We start from the raw sequence: 22,736 nt of genomic DNA, 5'->3' as shown, positions 1-22,736 counted from the left end.
ATTCTTGCTTTGCCCTAAATGGGTTTGGTTTAACTGATGCACTAAGCTTACATGCGTTGTTCTCTGAAAATTGTTATTGTTGATTCTTGCTTCATTTGTGCTCTTAGTTTTATTAGTTCACTCGGTCAATTTTAGTGATAGAAAGCACACTTTAGTGTATATGGGGTGCACTACATGACGCAATACGAGCATCGGCAGCACTCGTGCATTCACTTAAGGACCGTTTCCTAATAGAAACGATAACAACGCTTGGTGGCACTGCGATTCTGAACAGGCAGCACCATCTCTGGTAGTAAAATGGAAATTGGACATACACGCGCGTGTTTTCTTTTTTTTTGCACCGTGCTGCCGCTCACTTCTGTCCACGTGGAACGTGAAGGGCTATAGCCCTTTTTTTGAAGCACCTCGCGCCGCTTAAGAAAAATACCGGCTGGATAGGTGCTTCAAAAAGCGAGCGTAACGAAATGAGAAAAGTTTGTTCATCACGCTTACGTGGCCCGCCACGGTGGTCTAGTGGCTAAGGTTCTCGGCTGCTGACCCGCAGGTTGCGGGATCGAATCCCGGTGGCGGCGGCTGCATTTGGAATAAAGGTGGATATGGTGTAGATGCGTGTGCTCAGATTTGGGCGTACGTTAAAAAACTCTTGGTGGTCAACTTTTCAGGAGCCCTCTACTACAGTGTCTCTCATAATTATAGTGGTTTTGGGAGGTTAATACCCACATCTCAATCCATCAGGGCGACGTTAGCTTCCTTCTGTCATACGTTAATTACAGTCAATGGAGTATCATCTTCATCATCATCATCATCAGCCTGACTACGTCCACTGCAGGAAAAAGGCCTCTCCCATGTTCCGCCAGTTAACCCGGTCCTGTGCTTGCTGCTGCCAATTTATACCCGCAAACTTCTTAATCCCATCTGCCCACCTAACCTTCTGTCTCCCCCTAACCCGCTTCCCTTCTCTGGGAATCCAGTCAGTTACCCTTAATGACCAGCGGTTATCCTGTCTACGTGCTACATGCCCTGCCCATGTCCATTTCTTCTTCTTGATTTCAGCTATGATATCCTTAACCCCCGTTTGTTTCCTAATCCACTCTGCTCTCTTCTTGTCTCTTAAGGTTACACCTACCATTTTTCTTTCCATTGCTCGCTGCGTCGTCCTCAATTTAAGCTGAACCCTCTTTGTAAGTCTCCAGGTTTCTGCTCCGTAGCTAAGTACCGGCAAGATACAGCTGTTATATACCTTCCTCTTGAGGGATAGTGGCAAACTACCTGTCATAATTTGAGAGTGCTTGCCAAATGTGCTCCACCCCATTCTTATTCTTCTAGTTACTTCAGTCTCGTGGTTCGGCTCTGCGGTTATTACCTGCCCTAAGTAGACATAGTCTTTTACAACTTCAAGTGCACTATTACCTATCTCGAAGCGCTGCTCCTTGCCGAGGTTGTTGTACATTACTTTCGTTTTCTGCAGATTAATTTTAAGACCCACCTTTCTGCTCTCCTTGTCTAGCTCCGTAATCATGAGTTGCAATTCGTCTCCCGAGTTACTCAGCAATGCAATGTCATCGGCGAAGCGCAGGTTACTAAGGTATTCTCCATTGACTCTTATCCCTAACTGTTCCCATTCTAGGCTTCTGAAAACCTCCTGTAAGCACGCGGTAAATAGCATTGGGGAAATTGTGTCCCCCTGCCTTACACCCTTCTTGATTGGTATTCTGTTGCTTTCTTTATGAAGCACTATGGTAGCAGTTGATCCCCTGTAGATTTCTTCCAGAATGTTTATATATACTTCATCTATGCCCTGATTCCGCAGTGTTTGCGTGACGGCTGATATTTCTACTGAATCAAACGCTTTCTCGTAATCTATGAAGGCTATGTATAGGGGTTGGTTATACTCTGAGCATTTCTCTATTACCTGATTGATAGTATGAATGTGGTCAATTGTTGAGTAGCCTGTTCGAAATCCTGCTTGTTCCTTTGGTTGATTGAATTCTAATGTTTTCTTTACTCTGTTAGCAATTACCTTTTAAATAGCTTGTATACTACAGAGAGCAAGCTGATCGGCCTGTAATTCTTCAAGTCCTTGTCATCTCCTTTCTTATGTATTAAGATGATGTTAGCGTTCTTCCAAGACTCTGGTACTCTTCCCGTCAGGAGACACCTCGTAAACAGGGTGGCTAGTTTTTCTAACACAATCTGTCCTCCATCTTTCAGCAGATCTGATGTTACCTGATCCTCACCAGCAGCTTTTCCCCTTTGCATGCTCTCCAAAGCTTTCCTGACTTCTTCTATCATTACTGGTGGGGTGTAATCTGGGTTACTGCTAGTTCTTATAGTATTAAGGCCGTGGTTGTCACGGCTACTGCAATGGAGTATATGGACTGCGAAATGAAGCCACGCAAGTGATCAATGTTGAACGTTGTGGGCAATGAAAAATGAAAAACCTGATTGTTGTTTCCATGTGCATGCTGCCAGTAGCAGACGGGTACTGTCGTGAACGCACTTTATCGGCATGCAAAAACAAAAAAAGATGAGACGGTCATAGCGCAAAAAATCTGATAAGTTTAGTCATGTCCTCCGTACCACTGGAGCATCGCCCGCTGACTCAGCTCCGAAGCTGCTAGCTTTGCTTTAACCGCTTCGAAGCAAGCAACCCTCGCTACTTGCTAACCTTGTTTTTTTCCTCGATACTCGTGTCGTTTTTGCACTCCGAATTTATGATAATATGAACTATACAGCTGTATGAATCCTGCTGAGCAAGTGCCATTGAGTTTGAGAGAGACATAATTCAAGGCACGATGTGATATCGGGTAAGCGACAAGTTCGCGCAACTAGCACGCACGTAAACGTATGCTGGAAGCACTCTACGGAGTGTAACACGCATACATGCAGCGCGTGTGAAAGAAAAAACGGCACAACGCGAAGTGTAATGAAATGCATGCTAGATTAAGTGGCTCGAATAAATGCCTATTTAATCAAGTGACAAAAATAGAACAAAACAGCCCTGGCAGTGTCGAAAATTGCAGAAAGTGCACAGGAGTTTCTTGCAGTGCGATGATGCAGCCTTTCTTATGCGTGACATGCAGGTGGCGAACCTGTGACAATTTGCGCAGTTTAGTTGAAATCAACCAACAACGCAACGTTAACTGCGGTAAGACTTATGCAGAAGCGAACATCCAAGAACACCAACTACGTCTCACAAATGCAAGAAATGAAAACACAAAGTTGTTTAGACTCACTACCGAAACTGGATTTTTGCAATGCAAAGAGACAGTGAGCACTATCATTATTGCAGTCGTTGCATGGACGCGCCGTGTCATGTACAGATTCAGGTAGTCGAAGCGATTAAATACAAGTGAATGTAGCCAAAAAGAAAGGCGAAGTATAGCTCTAACTCACGTTATTCTTCTAAGTGTGGTGATCCGTGCTTGTTTTATTTTTCTCTAGTACGAATTGTCAGGTAACCAATAGTTTTACAAGACGATCGCTTATCTTGCACTTTGTGACACAGAATAATACTTTAGACCTCGCTGCTGCTTCCGATATGGTCGCTTGTACCATATCGGCAAAGCAACGTCGTAGAGTGACCGTCTTGCTCCAGCAAACTGGGTTGACGACTCGGCGTCCAAACTCTCTGCTCCGACTCTGGAGGGCGTACCACACATGCAACTGTTGCTGTAAAACACAATGAACCGCCTGCGCCTTCTGCCTCAATGATAATCAATTTCCCTGAGCTTGCCCGCAGGGTTACAGCACAGCGTTGTTATCGCTCCGCTATCTTTAGCTTTGGGTCCCTATAGCATTCCAAAAGAGAATGTGTACTGCACAGAATGTGCCGTTAGTGTGGACAACTAAAGTGAGGGCTTAGATAATTTTCTGTGCCCCCTTTTTGAAAGTCAAGTACTTACGAATGGGGGTTAACGACAATTGACAATTTGCCAGAGGTTGCCAGCGTGACCAAACGTTCAATAGTATTCTTTCAACAAACTCCGATCAGCATGCATCGGCAACCAAAAATTTATTGTGATGGCTGATCATACATACGTGCATTTCCCTCGATTTCCCTTCAAGACAATTTTTATTGCCCTCCAGTCAGGAAAGGAAGAAACGTCGTGTGCACGTTGAAAGTACGTCTACCGCTTTTCTTTGCAAATTGCTGGACAGAAAAGTGAACTTTTGAGCTGTTCGATGGCAGTATGCATATGAAATTTGTGAAGGCGAACCTCTTCTTTAAAGTTTTCGTTCACCGCGTCATTTTGTTCGTGGACACTATTCGTTAGAACCTATAGCAATATACCGGTTCACTGCAAACGTTTATTCTTGCGCAGTGCGTGCGAGTAGGTGTGTGAAACGTCACCCACGCTGGAACACTGCATTGTATTTGTCTCTTGCACTCGCGACAAGTGGCATCACTACATAGCCGTTTAAATTAATGTTGAACCCATGCGCAACTCTACTCCTGTAGGAAAGTGTACTTATCATTACTATCCCGTAGATTTACTGTAGAAAATACAGTAGTAATGAGAAGATGGAGGCTTGCGATGAAAAATTCGTTAACAAGGGCTGTGTTGAGTCCTTATGCCGAACAGCGGCCATGCCTTCCTCAAAGCTCATAGAAGAGAACGGATTTCTTTTGTGCTAGGATGTGTCTACGCTTCATATACCTTCTGATCCACCCTAACGAAGAAGAGGGAGAGGCACATTGAACACACGGGTATTACAGAGCGGGGGAAGGGTGCTGTGAATCATTGTAAGACTGAAGAAGGAAAATATGTTGCGTGATTATAAAGAAAGTAAGGAACCGGTAGGGAGGTAAGCACGATGTACATGTGGTGCTGATCCCGGCAGTTGAACCGGTTATCAGCAGTTAGCAATTAAAGTTCTAAATTGCTGAAAGGGGGCTTTCGCGTATGTACCACATACAGCTTGAATTCAAGAGTCCATTTAGAGACGTTTATATCCACTGGCAGGAGTGTATAGAACTTGTCAATAAGGTACAACTGTGTATATTCTTCTACATGGCTCTGTACATGTTACTCTACGTGGCTTCTTTTTAAACACATCCACACCCTTTCCCACCCCCCCACACGAGTATCTTCACTCTGGTGAAGCACGAAATGACTCTCCTGGATTTTAAAAGATGTTTCATGCCGAATTGAATGACAAAGAAAAATATATTTTGTCAAACCCAGTTGCAGACTTGTCAGAACCCCGTTCTAAAATCGGTGTTCAAAGCACACATTCATTCAACCTAATTGCTGGAAAGGCATCGACGTTGCTTAGCTAGGCCATTTTTCTGAGTCTTCGTGAAAGTCGCTCGCCTTATCAGCGTCGCCTTCGACAAATCGTGTGACGAAGACGCGCAATTACATAAAGCGCCAGTAGCAACATAAACATGAGTCCGAAAGATGCCACAAGGCTATAATGACTAAAAAATCAATTCAACAACGCTGCGCGCCAATGCATTGCCACCAGAGTCTTCAGCGTCAATAAGCGGGAAAGGGCAGATGAGGAGTTAGCTAAAAGCCAGTGACTATAGTGACTGGGACCACCAACTCAGTATTATCGTAAGAGTGAAGAAGGCCATCAGCGAAGTGTAATCGTGACTACAGTGACCACCCAGAACCAGAATACATATGAATACAATACATGTGGCTCTGATGTCGGGCCTACTTCATGTGCACGTAAAATCGCAGATACAGACTAATTATTTTTGTGATCGAATCGGCTCCTTCAAACATAGGTATTTTTACGTTGCTTTCGTCTCGTGAATATGTGTTATTGCTAAGCAAACATAGATATACATTCAAGTTCTTTATGGTAAAGTAAAAACTCTCACAGTAGTGATATCTCTGCAGCGGTCTTACTGTTCTTAGACGAGGCTAGTCCTGCGGGAGCCAAGCGTGTTCTGTATCATTCTCAGCGAATAAATTGCGAGGGCGCTAAAGTCATGGAAGGGACCGGTTGTTTGGATGCTTTAATTTGCAAGTACGGCCCGATGCGGCAACGGACTAGGTTAAACCACAAGGTGTGACCGAGTCACTGAATTGGGTACGCGAAAATGAGTGTTCGTCTAGCAGTGTCGATGTACCCAAAATGAGGAAAGGTAGCAGTAGGAAGCTTGAACGCAGTGATTTCACGCAGCTGTGAAGAAAAGGAAAACAAAAACATATTCAATCAAATTAGTGAGATGAGAATCTAGCAGCACTAGTCGAGGCTCGTCACTATAGGGTATGGTGGTAAAACGCGCCACATAACTTCATCCTTACCGATCTGTATTAATTTCCTCGCTGCGGTATATAGTGTCTGTTCACGCTCTTTTTATGGTGGCGGTTAAAAGTTGCTACACTCTCAGTATTTCAGTGAATTTTGTGGTGTGGCGATCTAATACCGATGCTCTGAGGCAGCGGCCACTCAGCGAGCCGGGTTCGTCAACGACAACCTCGACTCAGCTGATCGTCTAGGTTCTCACTGGCCAGTGACTCCTCTTATCGCTCTAGTATAGGATTCTGCCCGTAAAATAGGCAACATTACTTGAAAGAATATTTCCTCACTTTAACGATAATATTACGCTGACAGGCCCCGTCACTGTACGAGTACACTACACTGACGGGTCCCTCCCCTTAGCTGAATCGCCATTATGACTTGCCCCGTCACTGTGACGATTTCACTATGGTGATGGGCCCTCTCACTTGAACGATAGTACTGCGCTGATAGGCCCCGTCATTTTAGTCCCGACTATACCACGCTGATGGGCACCCTCACTCAAAGAAGAGTAATGCGTTGACGGGCCCCGTCACAAAGGTCACCGCCTAGTCAATAAAATACGGGCGTTTCCAAGGAGCCTCAGTATAGTTGCAATGGTAGATTGTCGGGAATCAATTTTGGTATCCGTGCAGCGTGTGTAATCGTCTGGGGTTCACTGCAAAGCTTTCGACGGTCCTTGGTGTGCGAGACCTACAATAGCGTCACAATGCAGCAGTGACGATGTCCTGGCAATGTGTTTAATTTGACTACCCCAAGCAAGTGTCGTTTTGCGGGGCGCGTTGCGACTCTGTCTTTTTTTTTTGCAGAGTTTGGTCTCGGTTCGTCACTAACAACGAAGAGCCCTTACTAGAGCTGCTGTTAATATAAACGCCGTATAGCTGTCGCGACACCGTCTATTCATGTCCATGGGTTACTTGTCCTCCCGTTAGCCAGTACGCTATCAGGCAGCGACCGACGACGTTGCTAAAAAGATGGCTATGCTGATGAGAAAACATTTGGTATAATTAAGTGAAACAGACAACCATGCCGGTTTTTCATCATTCTATGGTGTCCACCAAGCAACGAGACGAATTGTCAACACCACCTGTCCTCTTTGATGGCTCTCCGCTTGCCTACTGGGCTCGTACAAAGAGAAGCCGCCCTTGTTCATCGCTTGTGGCTAGGAATGGAATTCACAAACTCTTATTCATTTGTGATAGGAATGGCCGACAACGCTCTCTGTGATGCCTGTCGTTGCGAAGAGACAATACACCATATCCTGTGAATCTGTCCGTTGTATGATACCCTGAGACAATCACTGGCGTCCGTTCTTGTGCGCATCGACAACAGACAAATGTCTGTGGACACTATTTTTTCAAGTGCCCGAGAGAATACATTGCAACAGACGGCGACAAAAAGCTCTGTTGAAATTCCTACGCAACACGGACTTGAAGAAGCGGCTGTAACAGCAATGTCAAACACCGCGAAACACAAGACTGGACTATGACTGAGTGTGCGCGCGTGTGCTGCCGACTGTTCTTTGTTATCTCTCTTCCCTCTCTCCCCATCTTTCATCTCTCCCGTTCCCCTCGCATGCGCAGTGTAGCGAATCGGCTACCTATAACCTGGTTTTCCTCCCTGTCCTTCTTTTCCTCCTACTTTCCTTCCTTCCTTCTATATAGGGAACTACTTTTATTTTTGCTTTCATGCACAATTTTTCAAACTTAAACCTCAGTATGCACTTCATCCTTTGTGAGTTACATATATGCCCTCTGCTACATCATGCTAAATCCTGCTGGCACATCATAATTACTTCTGTTGCTTCTCAAATTTACCGTTGAATTTCCAAGAACGCAATAAAAAAGTGGATTAGGTAGTCTGTGCTTTTTTTTTAGATGACACAGTGACTTCAAAATATGGACAGATGAAGAAAAGAGTATACGCCTAAAGGGGAAAGCGTCAACCTTGTCTGTTACACTTCTGTTAAGACCTCGTTCGTTTCAATTGCATTTCTGAACCAATGTGTCCTCAAGGAAAGATAGTTCTCAAGGTTGTCATGTTGCTTTTAGTAAACGTTGTTCTTTCATAGCCGCTTACAAAATATAAAAGAATTCTTACTCACTGAGAATTCTTCGTGGCCAAGCTGATATTTTAAAATACTGAAGTATTCTTAATATATTACAGAAGTGTGTTCTTGTTGGCAGCTAATGTACCTAATGCGTTAGGCCTCCCTTTGTTCGATGTCATATGACTCACTCTTTATTGAGCATTTCATTGCGCTAACTATGATGAGCCCGACCTCTTCAATTTATGAACTTACGATTATCATTGTTCACAGTAATGACCATATTTTTGACATCATCCTGTTCACTGACTTGATAGAAAAAACTGCAAACATTTCCACCGAAAGTGGCCTTGACTAGGGATCACAAGTATGAGTATAGTTAATTTACTTGGCTATTATTAACTCATACAGTAATTGATGCCGTAAAGTATCGACTACCTACTGAGCATATGTTTTTCACTGACAACATTCCATTGTGGCATTCATATTGATGAAGTAATTGTTTTCGTCGTCTGGTAAGGTACGAAAACTTAATAATCTTCCTCATTAAGCATTACTCGCTTTGCAATCTGCTAAGCATGCCCACTTTAATAATTTACCTTACAAAAACGAAAAATGCTAATTAATAATTAGAATCCCGGGATTGTCATTGTATTTATCCACATCTTTTTCATTTTCATTTGATGCATTAAGACTTGCTCTTCCCTATATTCGTACAGAATTCACGCCCCATCATCAGATATTTTTCTTTAATATTTGGTATTGTAAATGTCCATTCAAAATTGCACGCCTTGAAAAAATTGATAACTATTCCGATAGAAGAAGATTGCTGTAATAGTTTTGCGGAACAAAGAAACGTCCGAAGAAGGCTTCAGCAATATGGATTTTCCTCAAAATAAGTTCTCTACACAAAAAAATTTGTTACAATCTTTGCTGCTGTTTAGAATGAGAAATCTATTTTTTGAGTATCCCATTTTGACGTCTGAAAGCAAATACATACTGAATTTTATGCATGCCGACGTAAAAATACAAGTAGCATAAGTATTGTGCCACTTTTTCACTTCGCTCACCTCAGGATGAAGTTTTTAACTTTGCTTCCTTGTGCTAGAAAATATGAGAAGGCTACCATTGTAAACTGCCTTATTATACTTCACACGTATGTGAAATGTGTGCAAAAGGAACGACGAAAGTGGCATTGATGACATTCATTATGAAAATATATTGTAACAAAATGCCCAGGCAATTGAGTGTAAGAAAAATTAACTGTGCACGTAACAAAACTTTTATTATTCCAATCATGCCCCGCCGCGGTGGTCTAGTGGCTAAGGTACTCGGCTGCTGACCCGCAGGGCGCGGGTTCAAATCCCGGCGGCGGCGGCTGCATTTCCGATGGAGGCGGAAATGTTGTAGGCCCGTGTGCTCAGATTTGGGTGCACGTTAAAGAACCCCAGGTGGTCTAAATTTCCGGAGCCCTCCACTACGGCGTCTCTCATAATCATATAGTGGTTTTGGGACGTTAAACCCCAAATATCAATAAATTATTCCAATCATCTTTTGCAATTTGGCTCAAATGGCACAATCTGTGTTGCAGGGCTCACCTTTTCGCTCGCTTGTTTACACTTTTCAAAAAAAGCAGGACCAGAGAAAAACGTATTATCTATGAGGCCAGCAGAATTGTTAAGATTCTGCATGTGTTCTACCAACGCCTCCTCTATTTTGTTCAGTTCCGAGCGAAGGAGCGGATTTCCATGGAAGACGGCCGTGAGTGCTAGTGCGGCGTTTTGCCGCCAGGAGCCGCAACTGGAGTAGAGACGCCGCCGCGTCGTCTCTCACGCAAACGAATACACGGCTGCATTCGAAGCTGCTATACGGCGAAGTTTTCGGCTGCTATCGCATTTTCCAAACAGTAATGAAAACTTCGAAATGATAATCGAGAAGCACTTGCTATTCTGGGAAATCAGCTCATTTCAAAGGCGTGAGTAGTTCGCCACTACCTGGTTGAGCTGCTGATGCGTCGTCCGCTAGCTAGGCTGATACCTGATAGATCAATAAAGTAATCCGCGGAAGATCGTTTTTTCACCATGGCATTCGCTAGGCTGAGAGTTCCTTTTTTCATTAACTGAAAATTGATTTTTGAGAGAAGCCTTTCCCAGGCGCTAATAATGAAGCTTGTGTGCCTTATGTTCCCCAATGATTGCTACTCTCTAGTGGCGCAGCACATTATCCGGAAGCCTAGAGTTCATGCTCTAAATAGCACGAAATGTTACTAGCCTGCTTCGAAGGATATAAGTAATCATCTATTCTCTTCGCAAAGCCTGACATGTGCTGCCACCGATAAAAAGAAAGTGTCAAAAAATGAGGAACTTTGGCAGGCGATTTCACCATTTTGAGAGCTTCAACAATGAAATCCTCGTAAAATAGACAAGAACACCTTCATAAGTGGCGCGATTTTGGCGATCCTTTCCTGTGTTTTTAACAGGCGCTGTTAAAGTGTAAAGTGTAGTGCCGACTCTCAACTTGAGCTATCATTACAAGCACGAGAAATGCAGCATGTGATCTGTTGCTAGAGCTGTTGCTAGAGTGATCTTAATTGCCGTGTTGCCAAACGTGACGGGGAGTCTTCAGCCACCACTACTCATATTCTATAAAATACTGGGGTTGTAAATGAACGATGCATATTACAGCGTAGTACGAAGATTTATTAGGAGACCAATTGTTCTGCCTGATTACTACAAGCACGCTCCCCAGAACACCAACGGAAGCTTCAATTTCACGGAGCTAGAGCAGTACAGTGCATTAAGGCGATAACTTTAAATGTCTCATCAAAAAGAAAAAATGATCGGTGGTGGCGTCCGGCTCCTTCTTACGTCAGCGGCATGAACACGAGCGATGCAATGAATTATCATTACATAAAACCATCATCATATGACGTCACATATCCTAAATGTTGGCGTCGTATCGGAATGTCACACAACTTTGCGGCATCCTATAACATATTTGCTTGGTTGAAATAAGGCGATCATGAGGGCAGTGCTGAACCAGCCGAGGGGCACAAAGCTAGCTTTGTCTCCAATCCTTGAGGCAGTAAGAAAATTATGTACAGCGCAGAAATATTCCGGAAAGAAGTAGGAAATATTTATTGCATTGAATCGGAAAAACGACAATAGTTTTGCCTTTCGTTCGCCTCAAACTTCCATGAAAATTTTAGTGAAGTTCTTCGAAAAAATGTGAAGTTATTATCTTCAGATTCCGGTGCCGTGTTCACCATTAAATTTGTCTTTACCCTGTTACGGCTGGGAGTCCACACTGAACGTCAATGTCTCTGCAAAGGCAATCAGTGTTATGGCCAGCGATTGAGCCCGCCTGACCCGATCAACTCAACGACGTCATCAAGCGGCGGCGTCGGTTTGTCTTAAGCAACGCAAAGCAAGCCCCCTCAGCCCACGAGCCCGATGAAGCAATCGACGCTTTCCAGTATAGCGAGTCTTACGCAATGCATGGCAACATCACTCGTCCTTGGGTGCAACCACGTGCAGCGGCTCCGGATTTCATAATCATGACGCCACCCAGTGGCGGATTCCCATTTCAGGATTCTGACATCACGGCCAGCGGCGTTTCTGGTTGGACGTTGGTGACGAAAAAGGTCCTCCCGGTGCCATCAAAAAAGCCAAGCGGCACGTCGCCAGCAGTTGACCTATGCGTCAGAGAGAAGCCAACGTATGCGTGCGAGAGAAGACATTCCATTGCTTCGAGCCCTTTTGCTGTCAGCGTGGCTGGTGTCCTTGTAAGCGGCGAGTTTAGTGGCGCCCTTCGTAACTTCGTCAACGGCGCGCTTCATAACAACACAGAGCTGGTCTGACGCTCCCCCCTTTTTGTGCGTTCTGCGAAGAATTTGTAACTATTGAATATTATTTTGTCTCATGTCGTATTTACGCAGTAGTTAGTACAAGACTTCTAGCAATTTTGTTTGTGAAGTATAATTAAAATATAACAAAAAGTCTGTTCTAAATTTTCGTGCCTTCGTTTTGAGAAGTCGCCAAGAGGTCTATTTGATGCGGTGCGCAGTTTTATTTCAGACATTTAACGAACTTCAACATAAGGTCCCCTTTAACATATACTTAAAAAAGGAGTCGGGAAGTAATTTTCAAAATGTCAATAAATATGAGACATATATCCAAAATCATTCGGGTTTGGCACACTCAGCTGTCTAACCAGCTCCCAAAATCAAGGTAGATTTATTATATTGGGGTTCTTTTATTTTTTCTCACTCTCTGAATCTTTGTTTTTTTATATCTTCCTTCCAGATCTTTTACTTGTCATTTTTTGTAAGCAATAGTGCAGTTATTGTCTACTCTATATTTTTTTGGCCACTCCCCAAAGGTAGGTATGTGCCATAGATTCTAGGCTACAAACAAACAAACAAACAAACAAACAAACAAAGAAGTCGTCTCAGGTGAATCCGTAACAGGACCAGCGAGTTTTTTATAACAAATGACAAATGAAAAATAAAAGACGATCTGTGTTTTTTTCGTCAGATATGCAGAGTGGTGCACAGCAGCAATATACACTGTGGCATGCAAATAAGGGGGTTTCAGAATCTTGAAAAAAAAATTAAAACACAAATGCCATAAAACTCAAACGCATATATTTAAATGGTAGCACGGCCTGAAAGAGCCGGTGAAAAAAGCGCGCCGCTATGTTCAAGTTACTTTTCATCCTCCCTGCATCACTGCGCTCGCTTGAAAACATGAATTCGGGATCATTCTAATACGCGCGGCCGTTCAGCACTAGACCCCGCCGCGGTGGTCTAGTGGCTAAGGTACTCGCCTGCTGACCCGCAGGTCGTGGGATCAAAATTCCGGCTGCGGCGGCTGCATTTCCGATGGAGGAGGAAATATTGTAGGCCTATATGCTCAGTTTTGGGTGCAAATTAAAAACCCCAGGTGGTCGAAATTTCCGGAGTCCTACACTACGGCGTCTCTTATAATCATATGGTGGTTTTTGAACGTTAAACCCTACAAATGAATTATTCAGCGCCAGCATTCCATTAACTACTCGTGCAGTGCCATCAAGCCGCAGCGGCAAGTGGAGGTGGAGCACACGTTCGACGGCCGGAAGAAAGCGTTCGCCCGGGAATTAAAAAAATAAAGGAGGCATTGGTTCTACCCACAAAAGCGTCATGGGCAACTTCAGGTATTAAAAACGGATATACTGCAACACCGATTCACCTCTGGATACAGCAAAAGCCCGTCAGGTAAGTTTCTTCTGAGTTCAAGAATAATAAACCTGCTTCAATAAAACTACTGCAGATAAATGCCACAACATGAACATCGCAAAAAGAAAAAGCTCTTAGTTTACATAGGACAAGAAGCTACTAGTAGAGAATACATGTTAACAATGAGAGTTGAACGTGCAGGCACATTCACAAGAGAAGAATATTAGACAGCACAAACGCAGAGTGAATATTGTGCACTGTGCTCAAGCGAAAAAAATCTATTTTACTCGATAAGCCAGAAGCCGTGGTGACGAAGACTACAGGCACTATGACAGCCAGTGTGTTGCCCGTGATAGTCATGCTAGAAAAACTGAGGGTGCCCAAGCATTTATGCATCGCGATTAGAAGAGATGGCAAAATAGAAAAAAAAATGATGAGTGGGGAACAGCCTATTGTGGATCACCATTGGATGAGCCGGAAGGCAAGAGTAACTGAAGGAGCCAGCAACCACTTGTGCTTTTCCATTAGAGGAGCCGGTACGCTAAAAAAGGGAGGGAGCCAGCAAACATTTTTCTATTATTACTAAAATCTCTGTTAAGCTGGAAAAACAGGAGGAACAGCAACAATTTGTGGATTAGTATTAGAAGAGCTGGAGGCCGCTAGGGGGCACCAGACAAGATGGTGGTGCTCACACAGGATCCTACTTTTTTCAGTGTTTTAGGCTGAAAATTTTCTTCGAAACACGTTATTTTTTAAACAGAAGACGTCTAAAATAAAAAGGATCACGCCGATAGTTTTTTTCTTGTGGGTGGACTTTTCATTGATATTTTGTCACTTTCTGCTTCGACCACGCCTGAGAGGGGTGGGCGGGTCCAGCCTTAGCCTCAACGCTGGTGGAGATTGTTTCACGCTAGGGCGACACTGGTCAAAGCTACTCGAAATAAAAGTCACTGTGGAAAGAGATCACATTTCTTCTGAGCTCGTTTCTGAAGTAAAATGGTACGTTGGGTCAGATGGTTAGGATCCATCATGAACTTATTTACAGCGCAACACCAGAAAACATAGACAGGAAGGTGCAATACAGAGAAGAGACAGCGCCGTCTGTTCTTTCTCCTTTGCTCCTGATGATAAATTCTAACCAACTGGCCCAATACACCGTTCTACTGCGATATATTTCTAGTACCCAGAGCTCTTTTCAATGTGTTAACTCGAAAGACAGCGCCGTCTTTTTATCTCTTTTGTTTCTTCACTGTCTGTGTTTTATGGTGGTGCGCGGTAAATAAGTTCACAATTGTTTCTGAAGATTTAGGATGGCAGCAGGTGGTTTCTAGGCACTCTCGCGATCGCCTTCAATAGCATGAGTGCTAGCTAAGCTGCCCTCGCTATCGTTAAATGAACTGTTGGCACTGAGCTTTGCATCGAAGGGACGTGGCATGGTGGTGCCCGTGCTGCGCAACTTAAGGGAACGCTTCGCAAGGCAGGGAGAAATCCCAGTTTATCTAAAGGAGAAGCTAAACTCATTATAAGACCGAGCGGAGGGCTTAACATCGCCAGGATAGGAGCTCCGATGGTCGCAAGAGTTCTAATATGGGTGGCCGCTATTATTGATAATGAATCAGAAGGGGAGTCTGTATGTCCCAATGGACTGCAGAACATTGCTATCGTCCGCGCGCCGAAGAGCAAGAACGCTACCCTGTACGTGAGAATGAAGGCCATCGAGATAAATGGTGAGAAATACGAGAATAGCGCCTACGAAGTGGCACCACACAACACATGCAAGGGCGTTATCCGTGGCATCCCCATCGGAGACAGCCACGCGGATGTGCAGGAGTGACTAATCAATAGCAAGAACCAGATAGCTCTCCAGGCTAAACGCAATAAAAACACGGGCACGGTGATTGTGGCGTTGGATGGACACAATGTGCCGAATTTCGTAAAGTGTGGTCTTATTTTTGTTAGATATACGCTGTATGTAGAGAAAGTAAACACGTGCTATTAATGTGGCAAGTTTAGGCACCCCGTGAACGTATGCACAACACCCCAACCCGCAATCTTTGTGGAGGCGCCCACGCGATGGCGGACCGCTACTGCAAGCAAAGATACCAGGTACTACAAGTGGTACGACGCAGAAGATGGAACAAGGCGGAGGCTTTGAGCGACACGGAGGTACCACATGGCAACATTGGGTTCCAGAGTCTTCAAGACTTGGCCACTCGGGAAAACCAGCGGTCCGGGTACATGGGAACTGAGAGCCAGCGACCACCCCAAGGGAGCTCTCGATCCAGTGAGCCTTCTAGGTCAAGTAGACGGTCCGGCTCCAGAGGATGACCCAGGTCGACGGAGCATTGCAGGTTCCGAGGCAGATCCCGCGGCAGATCCCTGTCGAGAGGGCGTGGCTAATCAAGGGAACACTCCACTTCTGGACCCGAAGGCAGCAGGATGAACCAGGTGCAATTCCTGGAAGACCACTACGAAGGAGGCAGATCGACGACCACCAGCCTGACGTTGGCCCACCACATGCGGGCAACCAGCCCAAATAAGGTAACCGGGGGTGCGATAATGGGGCATGTCAGTGATGATAGATTGGCTAAGCTAAGAAACGAGAACTCGCATATGTGAACGGTGATTCAGAAACACATGAAAGATGTCGAGGAGCGCAGGAGTGGCAATGTGGCTAGTGTAACGGCTGAGCCTACATTCCAACTATGACCGATCAGTAATGAAGCTAATGTTGAAACTGATTGCGAGAGGCCCACAAAGCGCAGTACTCTTAATAGCGAATCGGTGGTGGTCGGGCACTCGCTCTGAGATCCGTGTTATGCTGAGTGTGCTCATGACAGTGTCAAGCAGCTAAAGTAATCAGTTGAAGGCATGCAATTCATCACCGCTTGTCTGGAAACCATTGTAGCCAGCTTAAAAACTTATTCGAACAGCCTCCAAAGTAACCTGGCGGTTATGGAAGAAAAATGCAATCAGCGCTGCAGTGCCATTGAGGTGTTCCTAGACATTGTGGAGGGCGCTACACGTGGACCCTGAGTGACTAACTTCTCTGGGATAACGACCAGTCAGCCAACGGATCGAGTAATGCCAGGTGGTCACGCAAACTGCTCCTCATGGTGCTAGGAACCGCAAACGACTTCATAGTATGGTAGTCTAACTGTCGAGGATATGGAGGCAAGGTGCAAACACTACAGCAATACGTCAGGACACATTAAAGAAAACCTAGTGCAATTCTGCTGCAGGAGATACTCACCGAGCACATGAACATCCTACGGTATCGTATCTTCGCTAAGCCTTTTGCAGGTAAAGGGTCACTCTTCTGGTACCTAAAAGCTCACTTTTGTACAGCATGACAATCACATGCCATCTGATAACATAGAATATCTGATCCTAGAAATAGCAGGCAAGTGAAAAAATAGTAAGCCAATGGTCATTCTCAACGTGTACAGCAGCTGGAAACAGTATAAGCAGAGATTTTAGGCTTTCCTAACCAAGGAAACACACCTGGGTAGCAGTAATACCCTGCTCGTGGCGAGAGAACCGCTCTCGACCTGGGAATACGCGCACTGTACTCCAAAGGATGAAGATCTATTGAAACAGAGCATAGAGACTGGCGTCGAGCTCCTAACTGAGCTGAGAAAACCAACGTGACGGGGAATTTCCACCTGCAGAGACACCACGCCGACCTCACCTCTATCAAGAACATTACTCAAGCTTCGTGGTATAATACAGGAGTCGAGCTTGGCAGCGACCACCACGTCACACTAATGACCATAGGCTCGCACAAGAGCGAGGAAAACATATTCAAGCTAGTGGACTGGGACAAACTCAGAGAGCAGATGACCACTCGGCCCGCGGAGAACACGGACGCATCCCTACACGGGTGGATGACGCATCTCAAGACTGATCGAGGCACCAATGAGAACAGTCACTACCGAGCTTGAAACTGAGAAGATGGACTGGAGATGCGCCCACATGCTTGAAGCCAAGCAATTATTGCTGCAAAGATGGAAAGGGCAACATCTGAACTGTCAGCTGTGGAAAATTGCGGAACTCAACCAGAGCATCAAAAACAGTGCTCTATATTGATAAAGCAGCAATGGAATGAAGTATGCAACATGACTGGTGAGCATGTGCGCAACGTGGCTCTTGGAACCTTCTGAAACATATCTTAAATGGTGCGAACACCAAGGCCTCTCAGAGGTATGCCATAAGCAAGCTGCTATACCAGGCATGCAAGACCAAAACACTGCACGAGGTTGTAAGAAGACTGACGGTCAAGTGCCTCCCCGTGGCGGATGCGGCAGCTACCGACGACATGACCTCCCAATACCTAGGGAAACCTAACCCGGAGCTCGATGTCGAATTCACTCAGAAGAAATAGTACAAGCGCTCAGAGGTCTGAACAGCCGATCCGCACCGGCGCCGGGTAGCATTACCATTAAGGCCCTCTGCAATCTAGATGACAGCATTGCGGAACAGCTCACTGCTATAGTTAATGAAACGGGGCGTTCAGGCAAAGTTCCCGGAGAATGGATGAGGGCAGAAACGGTAATAATACCAAAACGTCGCAAACCCTTAAGTTCAGACAATATTTGTTTAATACCACTCACAGCGTGCGTGGGTAAGGCTATGGAGCATGCAGTGCTTAACTGTATGAGGCCCTACCTGGAGAACAACAAGATATATCCTCCCAACTTGATTGGCTTTCGTCAGAGGCTGGCAACGCAAGGCGCTATCAAGTAGGTGTAGAGTCAGACACTAGACAGTCGAACAAGAGGAGTTAAGGCCATCTTAGGCCTAGACATATAAAGGTCTCTTGATAACATCCAAAATTCCTTCATTACACAACAAATCCCAACACTTTCGCTTGGACAACGTCTTCACGACTATATTCGGGGCTTCCTCAGCGAAAGGCAGGTGCCTTTACGGATCGGGTCCCTGCAGTAATAGCCAGTCAAGTTGGGCGACAAGGGGACCCACAGGGCTGGATAATATTTCCTACGCTCTTCAACCTGGCCATGCTAGGACTGTCCGTGCAATTGAGCGAAACCGAGAACCTCCTACATACCATCTATGCAGATGGCGTAACCATGTGGATGGTGAAGGGGAGTGAAGAACAAATTGAGGTCACTTTACAAAACGTGTTCTAAACCATAGAGGAATACCTCAAACGGACAGACCTGCAGCTCTCACTGAGCAGGTCTCAGCTGGTGTTATATACACCCAAAATACGAGAGCCCAAACCGAAGGGATGCGACACAGCCGCTGACCCATGTGTTCGCCTGTACACCACTTAATGCAACATGTTACCTGCAGTCTGTCACATCAAGATGATGGGCATGACAATAAAGGCTCCATCACAGTCTCTAAGCTCACCACGAAAGCAGAGAGCGGCACCCGCCTACTGAGATGAGTGGCCAACGGGCATCATGGGCTCAAAGAGGAGAACTTGCTTCTACTGGCAAAAGCATTCGTGATAAGTCACTTTGTGTACATCGCGGCCACACATAGTTGAACGAAAGTGGAAAGAGACAAGCTAGAAACGCTTCTCTGTAAGGTCTCCAAGAGAGCCATGCGTCTACCCATGTGCACAAGCACAGAAGCTCTCAACGCATTAGGCATGTACAACACGCAAAGCAAGAGTGCAGAGGCACAGGAACGGGCACAGATCACCAGGCTGTGTGGAGCACCTGCGGTCGGATGGGTTCTACGAGAAATTGGCGTCGCGCCTCGGGAGACCAAGTGCAATAGGCACAGACCAACGCCAGAGCAGAGGAAAATTATAAGAGCAGCACCCCTTTCCAGGAATATATAAACCCGGAGCACATAAAAAAAGAGACTCGCTCGAGCCAAAGCACTGTTCCGGCAGGCAGAGGCTACCAGAAAAGCAGCCTGCTTTACGGATGCAGCCAAATATTCTGGCAGACGAGCCTACATAGCTGTGGCGGTCAACAAAGATGGCGTGCAGATCAACGCGCGCATGGTCCGCAAGAAGAGACCTGAGGTGGCCGCGAATGTGGTCATCAACCATGCACTCCTTGAAGGCTGAAAAACCTTGGTGTACGGCAATTCGAAAAAGGTGATCCTGTTCTACGGAACAGAGAGTATATCCTCGACAGTCGGCGGAGTACTTCGCACCCAACACCTCACCCCAACCCAAATAAGTTAGTTCCAGAAACATATGGCACCATTAGAGGGGTCGCTACCTAACCTCAACGAGATGCCGCATGAGGCCACACGGGACATAACTCACCGCGCGAGCTCACACTTCCTCTCGGCATGATGGGAGAGTGAGCGCGATCCCCTCATCACTTATAAAGATCTCACGCAGCACTAACGGCTTATTGAGAGAACCATGTCGCTACTGCACAATGCAGTCGAGAAAGTACAAGAAGTCACGCTCAGGCAGCTTCGGATGGGCACATACCCATGCCCGGCATTCTCGCACAAAATCTTCCGGACGCGCACCCTAGTGATGCTTTCGCTATAGTGACAATACAGCTGGTTTAGCTCACATGCTCGGTGGTTGCCCTCCGGCACCGGGGGCCAGAATAACTAAAGAAGAGTGGGACCAAGCTCTACGCAAGTCGGACCTTGAAGCACAACTATGGGCTGTCCATCGGGCCCGTGGCGTGACGGAGGGGCAAGGTCTCTCTGTCCCGCCGTGGGAGCGGCCAGCTGTGCGCTAAAACCACGCACAGAAGTATGTTTTCGTTCATCAATTCATTAGAAGTGTTGGTGTGTTGACAAAAGCGAAGGAGCCAGAATCTTTTAGTGGACCACTATTAAAAAAATGGGTAAGCTCGTAAAGCTCCTCAAGTCAGCAACATTTCTGGAGCATTGTAAGAAGACCCGGTAAATTGGTTCAAACCATTCATCCATGTCGCCCTTTTCAGTGAACAGAACTGTGAGGAGAGGCACGGCGTGGCCTACGTCGCACTTAAAGCTGCCGCTAAAGAAAGGTCCTAGAAATATAGCCTATCCCAACAACCTGGGATGGTAATCACACCAAGTTATTAGCCATGATCACGAGCGTGTGCAGTAACGATCACGAGCTCTACAATACTTTTTATATATAACTTGAAAACGGCGGCCCTCTGTAGTATATTCTCCCAAGAACAAGTGAACAAAATTTCAGAGCACAGCACATGGCCAGTAATAAAAAAAATATCAAAGTGAGCTAAAAATTTATTGCTCTTCTCGCGAAAAATGACAGAAAACGCTCTAAAATCATCGTTGAAAGCCATCTATGACCCAATGGTTAATTTGAACACGGCGCGCTTTTATTCCAGAGATCTCCGCGGGAAGCCGCGACTAGTCAACACGTGCGCGCATCCGAAGAAAGAAAAGCGCTGAAAGTCACCGCACGTGCCAATTTTATTTTTTTGCCCCTGTTGTTCCTTCCTGCTTACCTTCCAGCGCTTCCGTAGGGAGAAGAGAGAATGACATTGCAGCATGCGACAAATCTTTCTAACTCCACTCGCACTGGATAGATTCTTAAAAATTTGTGGCGTTAAATTTGTGTGACAATAAGCTCTTTTCTAGTGAATTCATTTCAGTGTTACTGAAGAAAGTATTTTAGGACCCCTTTAAAGTTGCACTGTTCACGGGTGATGCGTTTGGAATTCTTTTTGGTGCCAAGGTGTGTTGAATATTGGAAGGAAATATAGCTGATTGACTAGCGTGTGGAGTATGTGGTGCAGGACTGACTAATCTGGATTGGCTGAGAATGAACGCGTTTATGCAAAATGGCTTTGGGCAATATATCGCCCTGTTTTGCATTATTCCAACGAGAAGGCTTGCTTTATTCTCTGCTTTATAGTGCCGAGAAAACCAGGATTGATAAATAGTGTTACCCGGCAACAAAAGGACTTCCACACCAACGAAGATGATTCGGATCAAGGGCGAACGAGCGACCCAACGAGCTTCGCATACACGTTTCCGTAACGAGACGAGTCAACTCACTGAAGCGAGCCAGTTGCTCACCCCGACATTTCAAGTTCTGCGCAACCGACTGAAAACCTGCAACAATAGTCTACGCGTGCTCAACAAACTGGAGGGACTCTTTAAAGGCGAGCAAGCAGCTGAAACTACTTATTGGCCTCGCAGTATGAAGACAACGCAGCAACCACAGTGCCTCTTCTCTCTTATCACATCGAGCAACTTCAGCCTAAAACGACGGTGATCAGAGACCTGCCAATAACCAACGACGGCAAGAACCTAGGTACGAGTGATTATTTAAGACTGGTTGCCGGTGCTTCAAGAATAGCGAAGCTTGCCTTGGTTCACTTCAGCGGAGCAGTGCGACAGTGGAAGCCATTCGGGACACCATCAAGCATGCCGTCCCTACAAACGCCGTGCTGACGAACGTCAAAAGATAGCCCCGCCGTGGTAGTCTAGTGGATAAAGTACTCGGCTGCTGACCCGCAGGTCGTGGGATTGAATCCCGGCGGCGGCGGCTCCATTTACGATGGAAGCGGAAGTGTAGGCTCGTGTGCTTAGATTTGGGTGCACGTTAAAGAACCCCAGGTGGTCGAAATTTTCGAAGCTCACCACTATGGCGTCTCTCATATGGTGGTTTCGGGACATAAAACCCCACATATCAATCAACATCAAAAGATGTCACTACCTGAAATACCTTTAGGTTGGACCAGCAGTTAAAACAATCGAGAGAATTCAGGTGACTGACTTTTCATATTGCCACGTTCCATTTCCCAAGTTTTTGTTATCGTCCCAAAACACCACACGATTTTCAGTGCAAACCGTGCCTGCAGTTTTGGAGAAGGTTCCGGACTGTAGTAGATCATTTCGATAAGATCACGCCCACTATGCGAACGGTACAGATTGTTCTGGAACCTACGCCACCGCCAGCGATAACGCTAGAACATTCGATGGCAAGAGTATAAATGCCGACGCGCTTCGCCGCTTGTCAGTTGTTGAACAAAGGCCGACGCTCCGTTCGCCGCTATCAGTCCGAGACTGCTATCTGTGCAAGACTGCTGCTGTAATCAAACTTTCCGTTTACTGGGCACAGGTTCGCCCAAATAAACAGTTTTTCCGAACACGAAATCTCCTGGCTTCGGCCACGTCACGACCTCGTGACATCTGGTGGAGGTGCTGCTTCGTTCATGTACCGGACGCCCCCGTGAAGCCGTGAACCCAGCCTACTTCGCGCGGAAGACACCGACGCCGACCAAGAGCAGTGAACAA

At 45.8% G+C, this 22,736-nt stretch overlaps 1 long non-coding RNA gene across 1 annotated transcript in view; it reads right to left on the bottom strand.

Annotated features, from left to right (window-relative positions):
* LOC142767102 (uncharacterized) overlaps positions 1-8,408 on the bottom strand; it is a 212,542-nt gene extending 204,134 nt beyond the window's left edge. The window contains exon 1 of the long non-coding RNA XR_012884752.1: positions 8,366-8,408. This is a non-coding gene — a long non-coding RNA (uncharacterized LOC142767102). The remainder of the gene's footprint in view (positions 1-8,365) is intronic.
* Positions 8,409-22,736: the final 14,328 nt, after the last annotated feature.

The sequence above is a fragment of the Rhipicephalus microplus genome, chromosome 7 (assembly GCF_043290135.1).
Source record: "Rhipicephalus microplus isolate Deutch F79 chromosome 7, USDA_Rmic, whole genome shotgun sequence".
Taxonomy (NCBI): Eukaryota; Metazoa; Arthropoda; class Arachnida; order Ixodida; family Ixodidae; genus Rhipicephalus; species Rhipicephalus microplus.
This window is presented reverse-complemented; position numbering and strand designations above follow the sequence as displayed.